The sequence below is a fragment of the Macrobrachium rosenbergii genome, unplaced genomic scaffold, assembly GCF_040412425.1.
Source record: "Macrobrachium rosenbergii isolate ZJJX-2024 unplaced genomic scaffold, ASM4041242v1 13917, whole genome shotgun sequence".
NCBI classification, from domain to species: Eukaryota; Metazoa; Arthropoda; class Malacostraca; order Decapoda; family Palaemonidae; genus Macrobrachium; species Macrobrachium rosenbergii.
In genome coordinates, this window is record NW_027100728.1 from 2,049,316 (window position 1) to 2,058,159 (window position 8,844).

Here is an 8,844-nt window from a genome sequence, read left to right on the forward strand (position 1 = left end):
CAAACTTGTGCCAGTTGCGTAGAACAAACTTGTGCCAGTTTGCGTCAAACAAACTTGTGCCAGTTGCGTCAAACAAACTTGTGCCAGTTGCGTCGAACAAACTTGTGCCAGTTGCGTCGAACAAACTTGTGCCAGTTGCGTCAAACAAACTTGTGCCAGTTGCGTCAAACAAACTTGTGCCAGTTGCGTCGAACAAACTTGTGCCAGTTGCGTCAAACAAACTTGTGCCAGTTGCGTCAAACAAACTTGTGCCAGTTGCGTCAAACAAACTTGTGCCAGTTGCGTCAAACAAACTTGTGCCAGTTGCGTCAAACAAACTTGTGCCAGTTGCGTCAAACAAACTTGTGCCAGTTGCGTCAAACAAACTTGTGCCAGTTGCGTCGAACAAACTTGTGCCAGTTGCGTAGAACAAACTTGTGCCAGTTGCGTCAAACAAACTTGTGCCAGTTGCGTAGAACAAACTTGTGCCAGTTGCGTAGAACAACCTTGTGCCAGTTGCGTCAAACAAACTTGTGCCAGTTGCGTCAAACAAACTTGTGCCAGTTGCGTCAAACAAACTTGTGCCAGTTGCGTCAGAACAAACTTGTGCCAGTTGCGTCAAACAAACTTGTGCCAGTTGCGTCAAACAAACTTGTGCCAGTTGCGTCAAACAAACTTGTGCCAGTTGCGTCAAACAAACTTGTGCCAGTTGCGTCAAACAAACTTGTGCCAGTTGCGTCAAACAAACTTGTGCCAGTTGCGTCGAACAAACTTGTGCCAGTTGCGTCAAACAAACTTGTGCCAGTTGCGTCAAACAAACTTGTGCCAGTTGCGTCAAACAAACTTGTGCCAGTTGCGTCAAACAAACTTGTGCCAGTTGCGTCAAACAAACTTGTGCCAGTTGCGTCAAACAAACTTTGTGCCAGTTGCGTCAAACAAACTTGTGCCAGTTGCGTAGAAACAAACTTGTGCCAGTTGCGTCAAACAAACTTGTGCCAGTTGCGTCAAACAAACTTGTGCCAGTTTGCGTCAAACAAACTTGTGCCAGTTGCGTCAAACAAACTTGTGCCAGTTGCGTCAAACAAACTTGTGCCAGTTGCGTCAGAACAAACTTGTGCCAGTTGCGTCAAACAAACTTGTGCCAGTTGCGTCAAACAAACTTGTGCCAGTTGCGTCAAACAAACTTGTGCCAGTGCGTCAAACAAACTTGTGCCAGTTGCGTAGAACAAACTTGTGCCAGTTGCGTCAAACAAACTTGTGTGCCAGTTGCGTCAAACAAACTTGTGCCAGTTGCGTCAAACAAACTTGTGCCAGTTGCGTCAAACAAACTTGTGCCAGTTGCGTCAGAACAAACTTGTGCCAGTTGCGTAGAACAAACTTGTGCCAGTTGCGTCAAACAAACTTGTGCCAGTTGCGTCAAACAAACTTGTGCCAGTTGCGTCAAACAAACTTGTGCCAGTTGCGTCAAACAAACTTGTGCCAGTTGCGTCAAACAAACTTGTGCCAGTTGCGTCAAACAAACTTGTGCCAGTTGCGTCAAACAAACTTGCCAGTTGCGTCAAACAAACTTGTGCCAGTTGCGCGTCAAACAAACTTGTGCCAGTTGCGTCAAACAAACTTGTGCCAGTTGCGTCAAACAAACTTGTGCCAGTTGCGTCAAACAAACTTGTGCCAGTTGCGTCAAACAAACTTGTGCCAGTTGCGTCAAACAAACTTGTGCCAGTTGCGTCAAACAAACTTGTGCCAGTTGCGTCAACAAACTTGTGCCAGTTGCGTCAAACAAACTTGTGCCAGTTGCGTCAAACAAACTTGTGCCAGTTGCGTCAAACAAACTTGTGCCAGTTGCGTCGAACAAACTTGTGCCAGTTGCGTCAAACAAACTTGTGCCAGTTGCGTCAAACAAACTTGTGCCAGTTGCGTCAAACAAACTTGTGCCAGTTGCGTCGAACAAACTTGTGCCAGTTGCGTCAAACAAACTTGTGCCAGTTGCGTCAAACAAACTTGTGCCAGTTGCGTCAAACAAACTTGTGCCAGTTGCGTAGAACAAACTTGTGCCAGTTGCGTCAAACAAACTTGTGCCAGTTGCGTCAAACAAACTTGTGCCAGTTGCGTCAAACAAACTTGTGCCAGTTGCGTCAAACAAACTTGTGCCAGTTGCGTCAAACAAACTTGTGCCAGTTGCGTCAAACAAACTTGTGCCAGTTGCGTCAAACAAACTTGTGCCAGTTGCGTCAAACAAACTTGTGCCAGTTGCGTCAAACAAACTTGTGCCAGTTGCGTCAAACAAACTTGTGCCAGTTGCGTCGAACAAACTTGTGCCAGTTGCGTCAGAACAAACTTGTGCCAGTTGCGTCAAACAAACTTGTGCCAGTTGCGTCAAACAAACTTGTGCCAGTTGCGTCGAACAAACTTGTGCCAGTTGCGTCAAACAAACTTGTGCCAGTTGCGTCAAACAAACTTGTGCCAGTTGCGTCGAACAAACTTGTGCCAGTTGCGTCAAACAAACTTGTGCCAGTTGCGTCAAACAAACTTGTGCCAGTTGCGTCAAACAAACTTGTGCCAGTTGCGTCAAACAAACTTGTGCCAGTTGCGTCAAACAAACTTGTGCCAGTTGCGTCAAACAAACTTGTGCCAGTTGCGTCGAACAAACTTGTGCCAGTTGCGTCAAACAAACTTGTGCCAGTTGCGTCAAACAAACTTGTGCCAGTTGCGTCAAACAAACTTGTGCCAGTTGCGTCAAACAAACTTGTGCCAGTGCGTCAAACAAACTTGTGCCAGTTGCGTCAAACAAACTTGTGCCAGTTGCGTCAAACAAACTTGTGCCAGTTGCGTCAAACAAACTTGTGCCAGTTGCGTCAAACAAACTTGTGCCAGTTGCGTCAAACAAACTTGTGCCAGTTGCGTCAGAACAAACTTGTGCCAGTTGCGTCTAACAAACTTGTGCCAGTTGCGTCAAACAAACTTGTGCCAGTTGCGTCAAACAAACTTGTGCCAGTTGCGTCAAACAAACTTGTGCCAGTTGCGTAGAACAAACTTGTGCCAGTTGCGTAGAACAAACTTGTGCCAGTTGCGTCGAACAAACTTGTGCCAGTTGCGTCAAACAAACTTGTGCCAGTTGCGTCAAACAAACTTGTGCCAGTTGCGTCGAACAAACTTGTGCCAGTTGCGTCGAACAAACTTGTGCCAGTTGCGTCAAACAAACTTGTGCCAGTTGCGTCGTCAAACAAACTTGTGCCAGTTGCGTAGAACAAACTTGTGCCAGTTGCGTCAGGAACAAACTTGTGCCAGTTGCGTCAAACAAACTTGTGCCAGTTGCGTCAGAACAAACTTGTGCCAGTTGCGTCAAACAAACTTGTGCCAGTTGCGTAGAACAAACTTGTGCCAGTTGCGTCAAACAAACTTGTGCCAGTTGCGTCAAACAAACTTGTGCCAGTTGCGTCAAACAAACTTGTGCCAGTTGAGTCAAACAAACTTGTGCCAGTTGCGCGTCAAACAAACTTGTGCCAGTTGCGTCAAACAAACTTGTGCCAGTTGCGTCAAACAAACTTGTGCCAGTTGCGTCAAACAAACTTGTGCCAGTTGCGTCAAACAAACTTGTGCCAGTTGCGTCAAACAAACTTGTGCCAGTTGCGTCAGAACAAACTTGTGCCAGTTGCGTCAAACAAACTTGTGCCAGTTGCGTCAAACAAACTTGTGCCAGTTGCGTCAAACAAACTTGTGCCAGTTGCGTCAAACAAACTTGTGCCAGTTGCGTCGTCAAACAAAACTTGTGCCAGTTGCGTCAGAACAAACTTGTGCCAGTTGCGTCAGAACAAACTTGTGCCAGTTGCGTCAAACAAACTTGTGCCAGTTGCGTCAAACAAACTTGTGCCAGTTGCGTCAAACAAACTTGTGCCAGTTGCGTCAAACAAACTTGTGCCAGTTGCGTCGAACAAACTTGTGCCAGTTGCGTCAAACAAACTTGTGCCAGTTGCGTCGAACAAACTTGTGCCAGTTGCGTCAAACAAACTTGTGCCAGTTGCGTCAAACAAACTTGTGCCAGTTGCGTCAAACAAACTTGTGCCAGTTGCGTAGAACAAACTTGTGCCAGTTGCGTCAAACAAACTTGTGCCAGTTGCGTCAAACAAACTTGTGCCAGTTGCGTCAAACAAACTTGTGCCAGTTGCGTCAAACAAACTTGTGCCAGTTGCGTCAGAACAAACTTGTGCCAGTTGCGTCAAACAAACTTGTGCCAGTTGCGTAGAACAAACTTGTGCCAGTTGCGTCAGAACAAACTTGTGCCAGTTGCGTCAAACAAACTTGTGCCAGTTGCGTCGAACAAACTTGTGCCAGTTGCGTCAAACAAACTTGTGCCAGTTGCGTCAAACAAACTTGTGCCAGTTGCGTCAAACAAACTTGTGCCAGTTGCGTCAAACAAACTTGTGCCAGTTGCGTCAAACAAACTTGTGCCAGTTTGCGTCAAACAAACTTGTGCCAGTTGTGTCTAACAAACTTGTGCCAGTTGGGTCGAACAAACTTGTGCCAGTTGCGTTAAACAAACTTGCACCAGTTGCGTCGAACAAACTTGTGCCAGTTGTGTCGAATAAACTTGTGCCAATGCGTCAAACAAACTTGTGCCAGTTGCGTCGAACAAACTTGTGCCAGTTGCGTCGAACAAACTTGTGCCAGTTGCGTCGAACAAACTTGTGCCAGTTGCGTCAAACAAACTTGTGCCAGTTGCGTCAGAACAAACTTGTGCCAGTTGCGTCAAACAAACTTGTGCCAGTTGCGTCGAACAAACTTGTGCCAGTTGCGTAGAACAAACTTGTGCCAGTTGCGTCAAACAAACTTGTGCCAGTTGCGTCAAACAAACTTGTGCCACTTGTGTCAAACAAACTTGTGCCAGTTGCGTCGAACAAACTTGTGCCAGTTGCGTCAAACAAACTTGTGCCAGTTGCGTCAAACAAACTTGTGCCAGTTGTCAAACAAACTTGTGCCAGTTGCGTCAAACAAACTTGTGCCAGTTGCGTCAGAACAAACTTGTGCCAGTTGCGTCAAACAAACTTGTGCCAGTTGTCAAACAAACTTGTGCCAGTTGCGTCAAACAAACTTGTGCCAGTTGCGTCAAACAAACTTGTGCCAGTTGCGTCAAACAAACTTGTGCCAGTTGCGTCGAAAAAACTTGTGCCAGTTGCGTCAAACAAACTTGTGCCAGTTGCGTCAAACAAACTTGTGCCAGTTGCGTCAAACAAACTTGTGCCAGTTGCGTCGAACAAACTTGTGCCAGTTGCGTCAAACAAACTTGTGCCAGTTGCGTCAAACAAACTTGTGCCAGTTGCGTCAGAACAAACTTGTGCCAGTTGCGTCAAACAAACTTGTGCCAGTTGCGTCAAACAAACTTGTGCCAGTTGCGTCAAACAAACTTGTGCCAGTTGCGTCAAACAAACTTGTGCCAGTTGCGTCAAACAAACTTGTGCCAGTTGCGTCAAACAAACTTGTGCCAGTTGCGTCAAACAAACTTGTGCCAGTTGCGTCGAACAAACTTGTGCCAGTTGCGTCAAACAAACTTGTGCCAGTTGCGTCAAACAAACTTGTGCCAGTTGCGTCAAACAAACTTGTGCCAGTTGCGTCAAACAAACTTGTGCCAGTTGCGTCAAACAAACTTGTGCCAGTTGCGTCAAACAAACTTGTGCCAGTTGCGTCAAACAAACTTGTGCCAGTTGCGTCGTCAAACAAACTTGTGCCAGTTGCGTCAAACAAACTTGTGCCAGTTGCGTCAAACAAACTTGTGCCAGTTGCGTCAAAACAAACTTGTGCCAGTTGCGTCAAACAAACTTGTGCCAGTTGCGTCAAACAAACTTGTGCCAGTTGCGTCAGAACAAACTTGTGCCAGTTGCGTCAAACAAACTTGTGCCAGTTGCGTCAAACAAACTTGTGCCAGTTGCGTCGAACAAACTTGTGCCAGTTGCGTCAGAACAAACTTGTGCCAGTTGCGTCAAACAAACTTGTGCCAGTTGCGTCAAACAAACTTGTGCCAGTTGCGTCAAACAAACTTGTGCCAGTTGCGTCAAACAAACTTGTGCCAGTTGCGTCAAACAAACTTGTGCCAGTTGCGTCAGAACAAACTTGTGCCAGTTGCGTCAAACAAACTTGTGCCAGTTGCGTCAAACAAACTTGTGCCAGTTGCGTCAAACAAACTTGTGCCAGTTGCGTCAAACAAACTTGTGCCAGTTGCGTCGAACAAACTTGTGCCAGTTGCGTCAAACAAACTTGTGCCAGTTGCGTCAAACAAACTTGTGCCAGTTGCGTCAAACAAACTTGTTGCCAGTTGCGTCAGAACAAACTTGTGCCAGTTGCGTCAAACAAACTTGTGCCAGTTGCGTCAAACAAACTTGTGCCAGTTGCGTCAAACAAACTTGTGCCAGTTGCGTCAAACAAACTTGTGCCAGTTGCGTCAAACAAACTTGTGCCAGTTGCGTCAAACAAACTTGTGCCAGTTGCGTCGAACAAACTTGTGCCAGTTGCGTAGAACAAACTTGTGCCAGTTGCGTCAAACAAACTTGTGCCAGTTGCGTCAAACAAACTTGTGCCAGTTGCGTTAAACAAACTTGCCAGTTGCGTCAAAAACAAACTTGTGCCAGTTGCGTCAAACAAACTTGTGCCAGTTGCGTCAAACAAACTTGTGCCAGTTGCGTCAAACAAACTTGTGCCAGTTGCGTCAAACAAACTTGTGCCAGTTGCGTCAAACAAACTTGTGCCAGTTGCGTCGAACAAACTTGTGCCAGTTGCGTCGAACAAACTTGTGCCAGTTGCGTCGAAAAAAACTTGTGCCAGTTGCGTCAAACAAACTTGTGCCAGTTGCGTCAAACAAACTTGTGCTAGTTGCTTCAAACAAACTTTGCCAGTTGCGTCGAACAAACTTGTGCCATTTGCGTCAAACAAACTTGTGCCAGTTGCGTCGTCAAAAAACTTGTGCCAGTTGCGTCAAACAAACTTGTGCCAGTTGCGTCAAACAAACTTGTGCCAGTTGCGTAGAACAAACTTGTGCCAGTTGCGTCAAACAAACTTGTGCCAGTTGCGTCGAACAAACTTGTGCCAGTTGCGTCAAACAAACTTGTGCCAGTTGCGTCAAACAAACTTGTGCCAGTTGCGTCAAACAAACTTGTGCCAGTTGCGTCAAACAAACTTGTGCCAGTTGCGTCAAACAAACTTGTGCCAGTTGCGTCAAACAAACTTGTGCCAGTTGCGTCAAACAAACTTGTGCCAGTTGCGTCAAACAAACTTGCCAGTTGCGTCAAACAAACTTGTGCCAGTTGCGTCAAAAAACTTGTGCCAGTTGCGTCAAACAAACTTGTGCCAGTTGCGTCAAACAAACTTGTGCCAGTTGCGTCAAACAAACTTGTGCCAGTTGCGTCAAACAAACTTGTGCCAGTTGCGTCAAACAAACTTGTGCCAGTTGCGTCAAACAAACTTGTGCCAGTTGCGTCAAACAAACTTGTGCCAGTTGCGTCAAACAAACTTGTGCCAGTTGCGTCAAACAAACTTGTGCCAGTTGCGTCAAACAAACTTGTGCCAGTTGCGTCAAACAAACTTGTGCCAGTTGCGTCAAACAAACTTGTGCCAGTTGCGTCGAACAAACTTGTGCCAGTTGCGTCAAACAAACTTGTGCCAGTTGCGTCAAACAAACTTGTGCCAGTTGCGTCAGAACAAACTTGTGCCAGTTGCGTCAAACAAACTTGTGCCAGTTGCGTCAAACAAACTTGTGCCAGTTGCGTCAAACAAACTTGTGCCAGTTGCGTCAAACAAACTTGTGCCAGTTGCGTAAACAAACTTGTGCCAGTTGCGTAGAACAAACTTGTGCCAGTTGCGTCAAACAAACTTGTGCCAGTTGCGTCAAACAAACTTGTGCCAGTTGCGTCAAACAAACTTGTGCCAGTTGCGTCAGAACAAACTTGTGCCAGTTGCGTCAAACAAACTTGTGCCAGTTGCGTCAAACAAACTTGTGCCAGTTGCGTCAAACAAACTTGTGCCAGTTGCGTCAAACAAACTTGTGCCAGTTGCGTCAAACAAACTTGTGCCAGTTGCGTCAGAACAAACTTGTGCCAGTTGCGTCAAACAAACTTGTGCCAGTTGGGTAAAACAAACTTGTGCCAGTTGCGTCAAACAAACTTGTGCCTGTTGGGTAGAACAAACATGTGCCAGTTGCGTCAAACAAACTTGTGCCAGTTGCGTCAAAGAAACTTGTGACAGTTGCGTCAAACAAACTTGTGCCAGTTGCGTCAAACAAACTTGTACAAGTTGCAAAAACAAACTTGTGCCAGTTTGCGTCAAACAAACTTGTGCCAGTTGCGTCAAACAAACTTGTGCCAGTTGCGTCAAACAAACTTGTGCCAGTTGCGTCAGAACAAACTTGTGCCAGTTGCGTCAGAACAAACTTGTGCCAGTTGCGTCAAACAAACTTGTGCCAGTTGCGTCAAACAAACTTGTGCCAGTTGCGTCAAACAAACTTGTGCCAGTTGCGTCAAACAAACTTGTGCCAGTTGCGTCGAACAAACTTGTGCCAGTTGCGTCAAACAAACTTGTGCCAGTTGCGTCAAACAAACTTGTGCCAGTTGCGTCAAACAAACTTGTGCCAGTTGCGTCAAACAAACTTGTGCCAGTTGCGTCAAACAAACTTGTGCCAGTTGCGTCGAACAAACTTGTGCCAGTTGCGTCAAACAAACTTGTGCCAGTTGCGTCAAACAAACTTGTGCCAGTTGCGTCAGAACAAACTTGTGCCAGTTGCGTCAGAACAAACTTGTGCCAGTTGCGTCAAACAAACTTGTGCCAGTTGCGTCAAACAAACTTGTGCCAGTTGCGTCAAACAAACTTGTGCCAGTTGCGTCA